The following is an 18,552-nucleotide window of genomic DNA, read 5'->3' as shown; positions in this document are numbered from 1 at the left end:
AACTGAGCTCCTGCTGTTAATAGGGGGCGTTCTGGCGACCAATCCTGCTCCGTTGCCGAGCCTGCTACCCCAGCTATGCCGGTTAGGGGGGAGGCCCGGGGGGGGCGTAGGCCCCATAATAAGAGTAGACTGAGGCAGCGGCGCTGGTTGCTGTCTCTGCGACAGTTCCAATTGCCTCTCAAGCGCTCGGATCCTCTTCTCAGCCTCTTTAAGGGAGGCACTCTGAGAGGATTTTGCCTTGTTCTTGTCAGAATGAGGCTTGTCCTTGGGGGTACCGGGCCTGATTGAAGTGGCCACCTCCTCCCCCGAGTGGGCTGAATTATCGGTCATCGTGATTACTTTCACTCACGGACTGTCCGGCAGAAGCAAGGCCCGGTCGATTACGTAGCCGAAAATCACAAGACAGCAACTGCCTTCTCAGGGCGGCTGCGCGTTACCAGGCAGACCAGGGGGTGTGGCTCAGAGCCTTCCTCGCTCCTCTCACCCCCAGCAACATAGCTGTCTCTCGGCCGAATAACAAACATGGCCGCCGCGCCGTTGTCATGACAACCGGCGGGAATCCAAACAGCCACTCCTGCCGTTTCCTTCTGAGGGCTGGCTAAGGACGCCGTTTCGGCGTTTATGAGGGCCTCGTAGTCCCCAGCCACTCGTTCAAGGTCGCCTCTGTCTTTTTCGGCTCTGGTATGTTCGTCGGGCGGGGCAGGCCCCTCCCGACATCAACCGCCTCCAAATCGCCGGGTGTGACCTCGGGGGTCGGGGACCCGGTCGCCCTGCTAAGAATTCCCCCCCCCACCGCCGTTTTCCGAACGCCGATGGTGTGAGAGGAGGGGGGGGCAGGGCGCGACAGGCAAGTGGACAGAGCCCACGGAGGGCCTGGTCCACTGCTGCAAGGGAGGGAGCCAGTCTTCCAAAGAAACCTGCAAAAACAGTAAAAGAAAAGAGAAAGGTGAGAAGCATTAGTAACAAATTTAAACTACAAAAGCATTTAATCATAAAATACTACTAATACTTCTGTAGAGAAAACTCAAAAAGGTCCCTTTACTGTGACTGAGTTTTCATGACTGGGGGGCTAGGGGGCGGTGCCTGCATAATATTTAAATTAAAACTCAGTCCCTCCAATGAGACTGGAGAATTACCCACGTTGGACTCTCCTTGCAAGTGCATTGGAGAATTGCCCCCACCCTCCTTGCCTTTCGTAAGCTACTTAAAACCCACCTCTGCCGTCAGGCATGGGGGAATTGAGATGCTCTTTCCCCCTGGGCCTTTACAATTTCATGTATGGTATGTCTGTATGTATGTTTGGTTTTTTATATTAATGGGTTTTTAATCATTTTTAGTATTTATTGGATTATTATTGTATATTGTTTTATTATTGCTGTTAGCCGCCCCGAGTCTCCGGAGAGGGGCGGCATACAAACCCAATAAATAAATAAATAAATAAATAAATTAAACATATACACACAAAAATCTGTTTCCATGGAAAAGGATTTTTAGAAGATCTGCTCAATATAGAGTAGCCACTAAAATTAATTTTATTAAGATTAATGGATGCTGTATAGGGTCTCCTTCTGCATGAAAATAATAATCCAAAATTCATTGTTTCCTTTTATGGAAACAACAACAAAGCTTGACATTGATATGTATCTCTTTTAAAGACCTACACGGCAAATGGATTACATGGAGGACTGCTTCCATCCAAGGATATCTGACTGTCCTACCAGGCCAGATGTGATGGGCATTTTTATAGGTCTTTGGAAGAAAGTCACTGGAGCCCATGCCCTATGGAATAACCTACCCCCCCCCACCCGATATCTGTCAAGCCCCCACATTCTTAATCTTCAGGAAAGCACTTAAGAGCTGGCTCTTTTCCCAAATATTGGGATAGAGTGAGGACATAACAGTTTGAGAATGTTGCATCTATGAAGTATGGCTGTGGCATGATAATTTTCTGTTTTGGTTTTATTGGGGTCTTTTTTGTAGGGGGGTAATGATGATGTCATTTTTATTGCTGTATATATTGTTTTATTTTTGGACCCGTAAGCAACCCAGAGTTTGTATAGCTTGGTGGCTATACAAATATGTTACATAAATACATACATTGCATAACAAAGGTTCTATTAAAAACAAAATACAAGATAGCTAAACGTTGACTCCATGCATCAGCAATAAATATACCAAAAGAAAGCAAAGATTTGGTTAGCTGGCAAGCTAAATGATAAAACAGAATCACAAAAATACTTCCAAAAAGTTACATAGTAAGCATGACACAGTCAAAAAGGATAATGCACCAATAATAATCCTCATCTCAATTATTGCACTTTCCTCCATCCGCTTGCTGGAATAGATGATAGATAGGTAGGTAGGTAGGTAGTTGGGTGGGTGGGTGGATAGGCAGACAGACAGACAGACAGACAGACAGACAGACAGACAGACAGACAGACAGACAGACAGACAGACAGACAGACAGACAGACAGACAGATGAATGAACAGGGCTTTTGTGTGTAAAATGATCAAATCTCAGGAAGAAGCAGACATTTAAATCTCCTATACCTTCACATAGTGTCCCCCACCCAGACCAACATTATATAGTCATTTGTGAGTAAATAAAATTAGAGGAATTGCTTGAGGAAATTCGGAATGAATGTAAATGCAGAGGCATCCAACTCTGATCTCAGAGACCTTCAATTCTAAATAGAATTGGCCTGGGGAAACTAATGGGCCTATTCCTTGTCTAAGAATAGATGAACTGGGGGCAATCCTTCTCCACAATGACTCCCATGGCCTAAAACTTCTTTCTTTCTTTCTTTCTTTCTTTCTTTCTTATTTATTTATTTTATTTAGTCATACAAATATAGTATTGTATTGTAGTAAAAAAGTCATTAGGACAGGAACGGTAGGCACAAAGGTGCACTTATGCATGCCCCTTACAGACCTCTTAGAAAAGGGGAGAGGTCTATTGTAGATAATGTAAGGTTGAAGATTTGGGGATTGGGGGAAGAAACAACAGAGTCCGGTAGTGAATGCCAGGCGTTGACCACTCTATTGCTAAAATCATATTTTCTGCAGTCTAGTTTGGAGCGATTTTACATTTGGTTTGTATCTATTGCATGCTCTTGTGCTGTTGTTGTTGTTAAAGGTGAAGTAGTCGCTAATAGGGAGTACATTGTGATGTATGATTTTATGAACAACAGTTAAATCAGTTCGGAGGCGGCGTAGCTGTAAATTTTCTAAACATAGTAATTGAAGTCTGGAGGAGTAAGGTAATTTGTTGCGTGAGGAGGAGTGGAGGACTCTTCTTGTGAAGTATTTCTGGACTCCTTCAATTGTATTAATGTCTGTTATGCAGTGTGGATTCCATACAGGTGAGCTGTATTCAAGAATTGGTCTGACAAATGTTTTGCATGCTCTGGTTAGTAGATCAGTGCTTCTAGAGAAGAAGCTGCGTAGAATTAAGTTTGTGACTCAGTGATTTTTTGGCAATGCTGTTGCAGTGGGCTCTGGCACTTAGGTCATTGGAAATGAGTACTCCAAAATCTTTGACTGAGTGAGAGTCTTCTGCAAGTTCAGTTTGTCCGAGTGCGTATTTAGTATTCGGATTCTTTTTACCAATGTGTAGGACAGAGCATTTGTTGGATGAGATTTGCAGTTGCCAGTTGTTAGACCATGGCATCCATCCTTCTTGTTGATCTTCAGAAGGGACAAGTCTTTAGGGTAATTGTTAAATGTCATGGAGCTCAAAGTCTACTGAGCAGTAGTGCTAACTACCCAGATATATGTCAGTGAGACTTGGACTGTATACAGGAGGCGGGCTAGGCAATTGAACCACTTACACATGTCCTGCCTCTGTAGAATTCTGAGGATCCAGTGGCAGGATAAGGTGCCAGACACAGAAGTCCTCTCCAGAGCAGGCCTGCCATCAGTTCACACCCTGCTGATAAAAGCCCAGACACGCTGCCCAGGCCATGTTGCAAGGATGCCACACCATCACATCCCAAAACAGCTCCTCTATGTGAGTTGTTTCAAGGAAAGCAATCGAATTGGGGACAAAGAAAACGATACAAAGACACGTTGAAAGTCTCTTTGGAAAGTCCTTGGATATTGACACCATCTCCTGGGAAACCCTGGCACAAGATTGATCAACATGGCTGAGCCACCAAGGCTGCCAGATATCTGAGGACAGAAAAACCATGATAGCACAAGAGAAGTGAGCACTCTGCAAGCCTGAGCTGCCAGTGCAGCAACAATGATACTCACACATGTGTGCCCGACATGGGTCAGAACTTTTCATGCCCGTATAGACCTTACTAGCCACCTGTGGACACATCGTGGACAGCCCACAACCTGTTAGATGTCAAGGTCCTCTTTAAACACGATGGACGAACATCAGATGTCATGGATGGCCAAGTTAATTCCTTGATTGTATTATCTTTTATGAGCTATTAATAATATCAGAGTCAATTGAGCAGAGTGATATGAAACTAGGTGTGATAAATAAAAAAAAGGTCACTTGTAGAGAGATGCTACAGATTTCAAATCTGGTGCATAATTTACAACATCATTTTGCATTTCAGATATAAATCCCAGGTCATCCAACTATATAACCATTTAACCTCCATTACACCATTCCTGCAAAAGGAAAATTACAAAATACATTGTGGTTCTTTAAATGTTTATTTTAATATTTGTCAAGCCCTGTTAATAAATCACCTAAGGCAAGCCTGCACAATTTCTCTCAGAGTGTTAAATACAGCTACTGACTATGTGTTATACTCTACCAGGTAACTGAAAATTTCCCTGTTATTCTAGCTTAGGACACAAAACAATTTAACACAAGCAGCTTTCTCAGGCACCTTACTATAGATTGAATTTGGCGGGTCAAGTCATAGTGTCATACAAGATTTAAAATATTTTATAAATACAGGTGAAACACAATCCAGATGTGACGGTACTATTTTTGACCCACAATCTCTTACTATAGAACAGGGACTTAATGGAGAGGTCACAGAAGTCAAGACAGTGACCACAACCACATGATCTTAGCACATTTTTTCCTTTTTTACAAGTGTTGTGAAAGATGGATGTTTCCAAATGGAAGTTTTAAAAAAGTGAAATAATTGAACTAGTTAAAGTAATAATGGCTGCATTTAAACAAATTATAATGAGAAAACTGAGTTGGGTCTCTGTATTGACTTATTGCCAAAAGTCAACACACACACACACACACACACACACACTGAATAGATTTAAGAGGCAGGTAAAAGACAGACTTTTGTATAATGGCTTGGGAGAAAAATGAAGCTTTCAGAGTAGATTAAAATCCACGCAGAGAGGAATTTGCAGTCTTTAACTGTTGCCTCATATTCAAGGCATGCATTATAACTTTCCCAATCTCGCACTTCTGCACTGAAGCCAGAAGTTCTGCTAACATCAATACATGGACTTACAACTGTGGAATATTCCTTTTCTATTTTTGTAGGATTACTTCGCATTTGTAGAATGTAGATGTGGGGAGACTAAGGGCAAACCTATAACTTTAAAGATATGGAATATTCCTAAAACTGCAGTAAACAAGCCTTTAATATTTCCATATTTGGTCTTTTTAAAAATCCATCAATTTTTCCTTTTATTTTCAAGGGAGGGCGGGTGGAAGGGAGGGAGGAAGGAACGAACGAACGAACGAAAGAAAGGAAGATTGATTCACCATTTCCCCATCATTTAATCTTAAAGGTCATTTTTACTCCTTTTTCGTTATCTGAAATTATAATGTTTGAACTAAATATCTTACAAGAGGATTAACAACTAACACTGAAAAATAAAGTATGATTGCAAAAACCTGAGTCATCATATAGGTAAGATAGCTCGTAGTGGCTGCAATTCTTCATTGACAGTACACTGGGTAGATCTATCTTTAACTATTCTGAAAAGAGCCATTTCTTTTGTACCGATGCTTATTAACAGCACAGGATGTTATTAATAAGTATATTAACAACCCATTTTTTATCCAAGGAATACATTAATGAAAAAAAAGTCTGCTTCCAAAAGAAAGCTTTGTCCCCTTGAATTTTCTTTGACCTGCTTCATTTTGTTAAATAATAATGGGTTTATGAATATTTTAGTTCTAGTAAGTCATTTAATTTAATGGGTTAAAATGTAAGTTCTCCAGCTGGTTATAAAATACAGGCTTCAGAGGGGGGAAAATGCTTCCAAACCCCTTATATAGGTAATCCAGTCAAATCCAGCACTTGCTTTTTCTTTCCTGCAATCTATACTTTAGTGGCCGCTGGGTTGCCATAGCAATACTAAAGACTGCTTATTTGGAAGATGGTGGATGTGACAATTTGCTATTTTTGAATAAACAAAACAAAACAAAATCACAGTCATTTAGAAAAGCCTCATTTAAAAACAGATGATTGTGTTTTTAGGATGAAAAGAGAGAGTGCTAATGAAATTCCTTCCTGCAGCTGGAATCATTATCGGCATTAAACTAGATTAGCAGTGTGTATATAAAGACAAGTGCTGCAGCCTCTCGCCACAAATTTGGATAATGACAGAACTGGAGACCTTACTAGTTGGGTGGGGGGCTAGATACAGCAGTTATCAAAAACAAGTTTAGCATGGTTTGGAATGAATACATGAAGCATATAAGAAGTCTTTAGATTCAGTCCTGGCATTTTCAGTACAACAGGAAAAAACTCATTCATATTTCCCATCTTTATTATTTTTACAAATAACTCAAGATCGTGAACATATCCAACACTCCTTCCTTCTTTTATTTTCCCCACAACCACCACCCTGTGAGGTGGATTAGATTGAGAGAATGTGATTGGCTGAAGGTCACCAGCCGGCTTTCATGGCTAAGGCAGGACTTGAACTCAAGGTCTCTTAATTTTTAAACCAAAGTGGAGAGTACCCGACAATCAGTAACTACATTTGCATTTAGGCAAAACTTACTTTATCTTAATGATTTAAAGGACCAAGTTCCTATATACCTTCAGGATATAAATTTGTTTGATATATCCAGGGTGTCTTGGCAGCCCTCAGACTGGAGAGTTGGGGATTCAATTGCTTTATTTTGTTGTTATTGTCATGTATTGCATTTTAATTGTTGTAGGCAGCTTTGAGTACTTAGACAGAATGGCAGAATGTAAATCTGATACAATCAAGCCTTGCAGGGGCCTAAAGCACTCCCTGAATCCCTTAAAGTCTCTGGCACCTCCCTGGAATGTATTATTGATTTCCTCCCTTTTTGAAAGTTGCCTCTTCACAGGTTGTGCAAAGACATGACTGACAACCCAAAGAGCCTGGATTCATTGAACTCCATGAAACCAATTTATTGCATTTCATAAGATCTGAATCTAACAAGTACCTTTAAAATAGAGCTACATGAATGCAGATTCTTAGGCTGTGGTTCTTAAAAAATAAGTTTTTATTCACAAATAGAAAAACAATACAATTCAAAAAGAATAGTAAACGACTATTACAAACATGTAATTAAAAAGAAAGAAAAGAAAGGGTAGAGAGAAGGGGAAAAAGGAAAAACCTAGCAAAAGAAAAGAGAAACAAGAAACATGGACAGAGAGAGAAAAAGAGAGAAAAGAAAATAGAAGAAAAAGAAAATAGAAAAAGAAAGGAAAATGGTTATATAGTACGTCATTTCCATTTTGTGGAAATGTGGTTCTTTCAAATGAGTTGTTTATTATAGAGATTCATTTTTGGGCAGAAAAACAACTTTTTTTTTCTTGCGTGAAACATACAGAATGGACAACTAAATCTATATTCAAAGAAAAGACTGTGGAGCAGGGGTGAAATGCTCCCAGTTCGGGTGGGCTGGTTGCTCATCATAGAGCCAGTAGAAAAAATAGAGTGAGGTGTTACCCGCCCGCCCGAATACCGCCACTTGGGTTCTTTTACCATCTGCGCATGTGCAAAGCGTTATGTGCATGTGCAGAGGGTAAAAGAACCCAAATAGTGGCATCTGGCGAGTGGGCAATGCAGTCTTCGGAGAGGGGCGGCATACAAATCTAATAAATTATTATTATTATTATTATTATCATCATCATCATCATCATCATCATCATCATCATCATCATTATCGTGTTGTGATCACTACCAACTATATGACGACTGACTGGCCTGCTCGAACGGGGAACGTTTCACCCCTGCTATGTAGTGTTCCTTAATTTCATTCTTCAATAGAAGAGTTCAAATACAACAAAAGCCTATGCTTGTTTCCAGGTGCTCAGTATGCTATGGCTCTAGATCAAGACTGTCAAATTCTTGGCTCGTGGGCCAGATGTGTCATGTGCCAGCCACACCCATGTCCAATTTAGTGAAGGGGGAAAAAGTCACGATATGTCATGTGATGCTGCCATGATGACACAAGTTTGACACTCCTGCTCAGCGATCAGTGTTAAAATGATCGCACAGTTGCACTAGGGCAGAGTTCCGCAACCTTTCTGACTTTGTGGACTGATGGGAGTGGGGAGAAAGGAGTTGGTTTCACCCGAGTGGTGGGCAAACACTGTATGCATGCTTGCCCACAGCTCTCACAAATGGAGCATGTGAGCATGGTCTTGCCCACTGCTTGCACAAGTGGGGATGCGTGCATATGCACATGTGAGCTTACCTGCTTCCAAAGCAGCTCAGTAGTGGGCCATGGCTTGGCGTTTGGGGACCCCTGCACTAGGGTAATGGATTCTATGTGAGGGGTGCTGTCTTGAAAAAAGTTAAGAAACTGCAATTGCCAACTCGAGTGATTCAACGGGCCTACTTAATTTTTATTATGAAGCAATGGTCTGACTGCCTGTATATTGTTTGGAACCAATTTAAGATGTTAACATTATTCTATAAAGCATTAATCATCTCCAAAGAGAGACGCCCCAATACAATCCAACACATACAATAAGAAATGTTTGCAGTTGGTTCAGATCACAGTGTGGCAATGGGGTCTTTTCAGTGGTAGCATTTCAATGTTGAAAATATTTGGCTAGCTTCCACTATGTCTTCATTTAGATGACAAAGACGTGCATGTGTAACAAGGCAATTATAGGATAACAGAAACTCCACTATAGGACTCGTTTTTAAACTATGGACTAATTTGATACATTTTTTGTTACTGTTTTCAAAACTTGTTAGTTTTAATGAGGATGGTTTTTAAAAAGTTATTTAAAGGTGTGTGAAAAGATGTGCTGATAATTAAAACAAGATTTGTTGGAAGATTGTTTCAGAAAAGAGATGAGTCTTCATTCACTGGCTTTTCAAAGCAGTTCCATGTAAACAATCTTTTAATTGTTGCACAACCAAAATTTATCAAGGATATTCCAAATATTTATTTGTCAGGCTCATATACCACCATAAATGGTGCTTTGCATATTTGTCTATACCACAACTTGCGTAGAAATAGGTGGAACCACTTGAATTGCTTGAAAACATTCAAACTCAAAAAATTCAGAAATGCAATTTCCCTTTTCTAAAAAAAGAACAACCAAACCTAGAATGGAAAAAAATTTCATTGGAATTATATTTGCAGGACCACACAACTGAGGAACTACAGTGTAATTGATCTGTATTACTCAAACTCAACTATTTTTGGTGACAAACCAAATTAGAAACAGCATCTTATTTACTAAAAATGACTGAATTGCTCATTGCTCAGGCAGTCAAAAACAAACATGGGTTGGAATAATCCTTTGTTGGCTCCAGTGAGTTTATTTTCTTTGTATTTCTCTGAAGTTTGATTAATTTTTTGCAATTCTTCAGTGCACAGAAAATAAACACTATCTTGATTTATCAATTTCATACTTAACTTTACATTAACATCGCTTCAGAATCTATGTGGGATTAGTATCCAACATATACTATGTTCTTTTTAAAAAAAAGATGATCTAATAAGTAAACTAGATAAATTTACAAGGTGTTCATTAAGGGTTTGTTTCTGTATTCAGACAGTCATCTATTAATTTAACTAAAGAACAGATGTTACAAAAGACTTTGCATCATGTCAAACATATCCAGTTGTAATGAAATCACGGTCAAATCAAAGAATTCTGGTTTAGCACTTTAATCTATAGCCTAAGAATGTATTTAGCTCTTTGAAATGTTAATGAGACATGGATCCAGGCTGCAGTGAAAGGAAATTGTAGCCCTTAACTTTGTACCATTAACATGAAAGGACAACTTAATTCTTTTATTTCTATTGCTAAACTGCAATGATTAAAGTCAACCTGAAGCTTGCATTGCAATCACATCAGGCTGTGAGAAAGGATTTATTTTTAATTTGATACATGCATTTAGAATTGGAACTTTTTTTTAGCCTATCTAAATTGACTTGGTAATCCTACTGGACAAATTGTAATACTTACAGTATTTATAAAATGAGAGGCCCTGTAGTACGTACTGGGTTTAAATTATTGGACTAGAAAGTGGGAGATACAGGTTTAAGTTCACTCTTGGACATGGATATTTATAGGGGGAATTTGGGCCAAATCATTATTTTAAAATGGATTGGAATTGTCAAATGGTACAGCAAGACTGGCTGTTAGGATAGTGGTAAAAGATAGGCGTTGTTTAAAATATGCAATGGATACCGAATAAGCTACGCTACTTATTCTTTTCACAATAAAGACAACTGACCTCACATTAAGGAAGTGAAGGCATCACTGTGCTGACCATGTTCCATTGTAGACTGGATAGCTACCCATGGCACACATGCCAGAGATGGCATGCAGAGCCTTCTCTATGGGCACACGTGCTGTTGCAAGCTGCTCTTCTGGGTTCTGTTGCACACATATGTGCCAACCAGGTGGTCCTGCACTCATGCGCGTTGGCCAGCTGCTCTCTTTCATACTCTGGTGCTCGAAGATGCCCATGTTCCAGTTTCGGCAAAGAAGTGCCAAAAAAGTTAGCCGTCATTGGATCAAGTTATCCCTTTCAACTTTCAGACTGTATGCTTGCCCTGAAATGAACTTTTATAAGCTTTTATAAATGAATCTCTGCAAACTTTAAAATCAGCGTCTGAGATCTTGTTCACAGGCCTGCTCCCAAGATGCAAAATGAAAGGAATCATTACTATTGTCCTTAATCAAAGAAAAAATAAACCTACCACAAATAGATAAGCAAACAATGTGCTCAATATATGACTAGTTCTGTAGATAGCAGCACAAAATTTTGCCACTTTTGAAAATAATGTCTTTAGGATGGCCAAAAGTTGATAGGAAATTTAACACTTATACCAGATCTAATCATGGAAAAGTAACTAATGAGCACAAAGAAGGAGAACCCTCACAATAGTTTCAACAATGTAAGAGGACATGACTCACTACTTCAACTTCCCCCATTCCACATGGGTGAAGCTAGCAGGAATTTTATGATAGCTTCCTTCAACACTGCTGAAGGGAGGGGACCCAAATGAATCAACATCTACTTTCTTTGTTCTATTAAAATCACAAGTTTACTCAAGCTTGTGAAGAGTCAGAAACCCTTCCAAAAAGAGGATTTCACAGTAAGTTCAAATGTAAATCGCCTTTCAGTATTCAAAATATCCAAGCACTTTCAATCCCATGTGTAGTTGAGAAATGCATGTTGTCCAATCATTTGATAGCAATTGAAACAGAAATAAAAATAATCATTGTTTTTATTGCTAGCTTTGAAAACAGCATTAAGGATATCTTTCAGGTGGGATGGAACTTTGTTCTGAAACAAGCAGACATTGTAAATAAAAATAAACAAATAAAGCAAACTGCAATCTTTGCACACATTTACTAGAAAGTGGGGGGATTTCATTGCGCTCAGGCATTTTGTCTGAAAATAGCTACAGGTATGTGCTGTCAACCACTCAAAGGAGGTTAACAAAGGCTTCAAGCTGCTACTTTTTTAAAAAAAACCACCAAGAGTCATAATTGTTTTTCTTTAGAGGAATATCTGTAGTAGCATGCAAAAAATTGTTAACGTTACCACACTAATTAAATATAATTTCATTCAATTTTCATTTTCATTTAATTATTAAATATATTTTCTCAGCAGACCCTCACTTTCTCAGTGTACATGAAATAGTTCTTAATGTGTAAGTTCTTGACACAAACATTTAAATAGTTAAGAGATTTAATAATCATATTATATGCCAATACAAAGGCACAATATAAATGTATTAAGAGACTGAATCAACACACAAACGAGACTAGCAAGGCAAGTAATATGAAAATCAATCATTCAAGGTAAGATATTTCATATATTTAAAAAGGTAAAGGTTCCCCTTGCACATATGTGCTAGTCATTCCCAACTCTAGGGGGAGCTGCTCACCTCCATGTTAAAGCCAAAGAGCCAGGGCTGTCCGAAGACATCCAAAATGCAGCCACACGAGCAGTCTTGGGCCTTCCAAGAAATGCCCGCATCTCGCCATCACTCCACAGACTGCATTGGCTACCGATCAGTTTCTGGGTGCAATTCAAAGTGTTGGTTATAACCTATAAAGCCCTACATGGCATAGGGACCAGATTATCTCCGAGACCGCCTTCTGCCGCACGAATCCCAGTGACCGGCGAGGTCCCACAGAGTTGGCCTCCTTAGGGTCCCATCAACCAAACAATGTTTGCTGGCGGGACCTAGGGGAAGAGCCTTCTCTGTGGGAGCCCCGACTCTCTGGAATCAGCTCCCCCCAGAGATTCTCAATGCCCCCACCCTCCTTGCCTTCTGAAAGAGCTTAAAAACTCATTTTTGTCGACAGGCTTGGGACTTTTAGATCTTCCCCCTGACCACTGAATGCGTTAAGTATGATAGTTGAATGATTGGCTGATACGTTTTTCTTTTAATTGTTTTTAAATGTAGCATTAACTGGATTATATTATTGTTCTGTTTTTACATATATTATGAGCCGCCCCGAGTCCTCGGAGAGGGGTGGCATACAAATCCAATCCAATCCAATCCAATCCAATCCAATCCAATAAAATAAAATAAAATAAAATAAAATAAAATAAAATAAAATAAAATAAAATAAAATAAAATAAAATAAAATAAAATAAAATAAAATAAAATAAAATAAAATAAAATAAAATAAAATAAAATAAAATAAATCTCCATGGTCATAAATGCCAAAGGTGCATGGAATGTTGTTACTTACCCACCAAAGATGGTCCCTATTTTTCTACTTGCATTTTTTACATGCTTTTGAACTGCAAGGTTGGCAGAGGCTGGGAGGTTGGCAGAGGCTGGGACAAATAACGGGAGCTCACCCTGTTACATGGCACTAGGGATTCGAACCACTGAATTGCTGACCTTTCAATCAACAAGTTCAGCATCGAGCCACCACGTCTCATTTCATATATTTATATTCTACTTAACAAAACAAAAGCTGGAAGAATTGTAGTAATAGAGAAGAATTTTTCTGACAGTGAGAACTGTCTAATTTCTAAGGAGAAATTTTCTGACAGTGAGATCAATCAACCCATGGAACAGTTTGCCTCCAGAGGTTATGAGAGCTTCATCACTGGAAGCTTTCAAAAAGAGACTGGACTGCCATCTGTCAAAAATGGTGTAAGGTCTGCTTGCTTGGGTGGGTGGGTTGGACTAGATGATCTACAAGGTCCCTTTCAAGTCTGTTAATGTGTAATCTGTAATAATGATATTGCAATGTCCTTCCTTTGTTTGTACAACTGGAAAAGGATCCTGAAGGAGAAGATAAATTACAGGTAAAAAATACGTCAGTCAAGAGTCCCCAACAAGCACAACATAGTGAGGGCAGCCATACTTCCAAGCAAGGGTTCCCAAGCATGAAAAGTTTATTACTCAGAGCTTCAGAAGAAAAGTGGAGCCAATTAAGTTGTGTATCACGGAATGATATATTTCTCTTTCTTAACTTTGAAATAAAATTGCTTCTCCCAAGAGACTTGAAACGAATACAATTTCTTATGAGATGAGGATGAGAGAACAGGGAATTGGGCTCTATGATTAATTCAAAATTCACAGTGATTTTAATTGTATTCCTTTTGATGTAAATAACAATATAAGGAAAAATGTTCCTTTAACAACCATGACAAAACATTAAGATTTATTTAACTAGCCAAGCACTCCAATTTTAAATGATATTTGTAACATGACTTGTTTATGCTATTCCTATTTCAGGAATGAAAATTTGTCAGGCCTGTAAAATGTCTTTTAACAACTGGTTAAAAAACCCTCTCATGTAATAAATTAAAATTAATGTATGGTACATTGTAAAGTTTTAGGTTCCTTTTTTTCCAAATTAGAATGAAAATAATCCCTCCAATTAATTCAAAGTGGTCATATGTGTGATGCAAAATCTGGACAACCTGTCCAGATGTTATAGTGACATAGTATGATGGTGCCACCCAGATCTTTGCTATCAAACTAAAGGAGTCTCTGCAGACTTTACTCAGCTAATCATTGCCAACTATAGGAGGTTGTGCTAATCTCCATTTCAAGGGCCATTGAGCCAGTGCTGTCCAAAGATGTTTCCATGGTTATGTGGCCAGCATGGCATATGGAATTATTGCTACCTTCCTATCTATTTATCAACTTGGATTTGCATGTTTTTGAACTGCTAGGTTGGCAGAAGCTCGGGGGGGGGGGGTACAGGAGTTCACATCATCATGTGATGCTTGGGTTGGAACCTGGGCTGTTAGTTGTCCAGCTGACAAACCCAGTGTCTTAACCACTTATCCAACATGCTGCCCCTTGCTACCAAACATAGTTACCTAAATAAAATATTACAAACATTCCTATTACAGCACCAATGCCTTGTTTTCTGTGGGGTGTTAATACTGAATTATAGAAAAGGTTTAATTACAAATGTATCTTTATCTTTTATGTACACTGAGAGCATACACACCAAGACAAATTCCTTGTGTGTCCAATCACACTTGGCCAATAAAAATTCTATTCTATTCTATTCTATTCCATTCAGCAACAAAATTATCTCTCTTTGCCTTTTGATTCATTCATTTCATTGATTCCAATGAAAAAAATAAAGACTATTTTATATGGATACATATACATGCATAACACACATATATGTGTGTATGTATGCATGTACACTATCTATCTGGAATGGATGGGTGTTCATTGAGGGGTAGCATCTCTGGTGTAGGGGCACTTTTATGGCAGTTCCTTTTATGGCAGCTGGTTCACTTTTGGTCCCCACCTGTCACTCCTAGTAGCTGTAGCATGTGCAGCAGCCACATCCTGGACAGGCTGGCCAAACTAGGTTGAGAGTAGCTGTTGGGTCATTATGTAGAGGACTGAAGCTGTCCGACCGGATAAAACAGGGCATCATAGATAGCCAAAATTTGGCAAAAACCCGTTAAGTAACAACTTTGAACTTTTATATTTTTTCAATAACATGAAGGAAAGTGATGCAAATTGGAAGTCCTAATTGCAGCTGTGTAATTAGTACACCTGCCAAAAATCAACCTGAAAGGGCAAGAAGTTTTGAAACTACAGCAGCCTGAAGATTGCTGTAAATTCATTTTTCAGGATTTTTTTTGCAAAGTTTGAGCCTGAACTATGGAAAAAGTAAGAGGACTAGGTACATGGGGTTTTGCCAGTTTATAAAGCCTTATAAGGTGTGCAGGTTCTCCAAATATCACCAACATACTACTGAAACTGCCGCGTTTACAGCTTCTAGAAGTTGGCCCAAAATGTCATTTCTGCAGACTCAGCATTTTGCAAACTTTATTTCAGGTTTCCTAGAACTCCCAATTTTTAGTCTTTTGGACTAAAATTTTGCACAGCATAGTTTATATCATAAAGAAATTATTTGCCAAATTTCATCAAAATCTGAGATGGTAAGGTGGGAATGATCTTTAAAATTGGTCCATTTCACACAGAATGACTCAAAAAGAAAATCATATCCAATATCGCCAAAAAAGCTTCTAGAGTTGTTAACCCGATCCTACGCAGCTTCTGCTCAGGCAATCTCACACTACTCACAAGAGCCTACAAAACTTTTGCCAGACCCATCCTAGACTACTGCTCATCTGTCTGGAACCCATACCACATCTCAGACATCCTGCTCAGTTCGCGGAGAGGGGCGGCATACAAATCTAAATAATAAATAAATAAATAAATAAATAAACACCCTTGAAAATGTCCAAAGATATTTCACCAAAAGAGCCCTTCACTCCTCCACTCGAAACAGAATATCCTACGAAAATAGACTAACAATCCTGGGCCTAGAAAGCCTAGAACTACAGCGCCTAAACCACGATTTGACTATTGCCCACAATATTATATGCTGCAACGTCCTACAATGACTACTTCAGCTTCAACTGCAACAACACAAGAACACGCAACAGATTCAAACTTAATATGAACCGCTCCAAACTTGACTGTAAAAAATATGATTTCAACAATCGAGTTATCGAAGCGTGGAACTCATTACCGGACTCAATTGTGACAACCCCTAACCCCCAACATTTCTCCCTTAGACTCTCCATGATTGACCTCTTCAGATTCCTAAGAGGCCAGTAAGGGGCGTACATAAGGGCACTGGTGTGCCTTTCGTCCCCTGTTCAATTGTCTTTCCTTTCTCTCACTTATCATATATATTTTCTTTGTTTCATATATCCTCTCCTCTATGGTCACTTTAGCCTTATATATATTACTACATGTCTATTTTTCTTCCTATGTATGTGTGTATTGGACAAATGAATAAATAATAAATAAATAAATAAATAAATAAATAAATATAATAACAAAATCAAATATCATTAAAAGGGAAGGTGTAGTGATTCTTGTATTTTTTTTCAACACTTGAAAATGTAAAATGAAGATCAAACAGACCTTATTGTATCCAGATACCAATATTTTTCCCAATGTTCAGTGGAACAAACTGCCACTTTCACGTGAATCTAAAATAACTTTTGATTAGGCAGAACAATCAGGATTTTCCACGGTTTTTTTGCCTTTAAAAATTATAGCACTGCTTCTATTTTTTGGGTTTAAAGCAACATGAAAAATATGTAATTCAAGAATTTGGATCTTTCCATTTTCTCCCTTTTAACATGTACAGGCATGGCAGATGTTTGCTACTTCCCCCTCTTAATGATACTGATCTCACTCAAAAGATAATGCATTAGAAATGTGACAGACTCTCCCCCCCCCCTCCATCTTAGTTTCTTTCTCAAGTTAATTACTTTGAAACAACAAGCCTTTTCATTTTGTCTGGGTCTCATTCCTTGTGTTGTAGCCACTTATATAATTTATATCTCTGCCTAACCTTCCGGTAGTTCCTGTTAATTAAAAATGTAGAGACTCCTGGTCCTGAATTCTCCAGACATAGCTTTTAAAACATCAAGAATTGAAGAGGCTGCTTTTAACATATGTTTTGCACAAAATGTAGTGGCAGAGAGAGGACAAAACTGTGACAAAGGTGTGTCAAAGGTGCCATGCTAAAATGTTTTGGATGACATGCCAGAATTTACCAGCACAGGTAAAATTCTTGAAATTACCCTCCATTCACTTGTGATTTTCAGATGATGGTGGGGGCCATATAAGAATGGGGTGTGGCGTGCTCTTGCAGAGCCTCTGGAAATTGCATGAAAGGACCATGCTGTTTTGTAGGCTCCAAAATTGTGTGAGAGAAGAGCTAATTTTATTTATTTAATTTATTTATTTATTAGATTTGTATGCTGCCCCTTTCCGTAGACTCGGGGGGCGGCTCACAACACAATAAAAACAGTTTATAACAAATCTAATAATTTACAATATAAAATATTTAAAAAACCCATTATTAAACAGACATACACACAAGCATACCATACATAAATTGTATAGGCCCGGGGGAGATATCTCAGTTCCCCCATGCCTGACGACAAAAGTGAGTTTTAAGGAGTTTGCGAAAGGCGAGGAGGGTAGGGGCAGTTCTAATCTCTGGGGGGAGTTGGTTCCAGAGAGTCGGGGCCGCCACAGAGAAGGCTCTTCCCCTGGGGCCCGCCAACCAACATTGTTTAGTTGACAGGACCCGGAGAAGGCCCACTCTGTGGGACCTAATCGGTCGCTGGGATTTGTGCGGCAGAAGGCGGTCTCGGAGATATTCTGGTCCGATGCCATGAAGGGCTTTAAACTTTGAATTGTGACCGGAAATTGATCAGCAACCAATGCAGACTGCGGAGTGTTGGTGTAACATGGGCATACCTAGGGAAGCCCATGACTGCTCTCGCAGCTGCATTCTGCCCGATCTGAAGTTTCCGAACACTTTTCAAAGGTAGCCCCATGTAGAGAGCATTACAGTTATGCAGTTTTCAGAAGCTGGACAGGCCATGGAAGAAGATTTTCTGAAGCCAATTCAATAACGATAGCACTTACACTTATATACAACACCATAGTGGTTTTACCAATATATCTTGGTTCATTTATTGGTTTAACCAATATATCTTGGGTATATAACAACATTACTTATTAATTCTGTTGGGTTTTTACATAATTACTTGACCAGCTAGTGCCTGGAGGTTTTCGCTTATTAACCTGATTTAAACATTTCATCTGACCAGCAAAATAAAGCGAATGTATCTATTGTTTACCTTAGGAATGGAGTTAA

The 18,552-nt window shown here is 39.1% G+C and overlaps 1 protein-coding gene across 5 annotated transcripts in view; it reads right to left on the bottom strand.

Annotated features, from left to right (window-relative positions):
• The window catches only part of NAV2 (neuron navigator 2), a 395,483-nt gene that overhangs the window by 111,334 nt on the left and 265,597 nt on the right, over nt 1–18,552 (bottom strand). The gene's annotated exons all lie outside the window — the stretch shown is intronic.

The sequence above is a fragment of the Erythrolamprus reginae genome, chromosome 1, assembly GCF_031021105.1.
Source record: "Erythrolamprus reginae isolate rEryReg1 chromosome 1, rEryReg1.hap1, whole genome shotgun sequence".
NCBI classification, from domain to species: domain Eukaryota; kingdom Metazoa; phylum Chordata; class Lepidosauria; order Squamata; family Dipsadidae; genus Erythrolamprus; species Erythrolamprus reginae.
The sequence above is the reverse complement of the archived record's forward strand: the minus strand, read 5'-3'. Positions and strand labels throughout refer to the sequence as shown.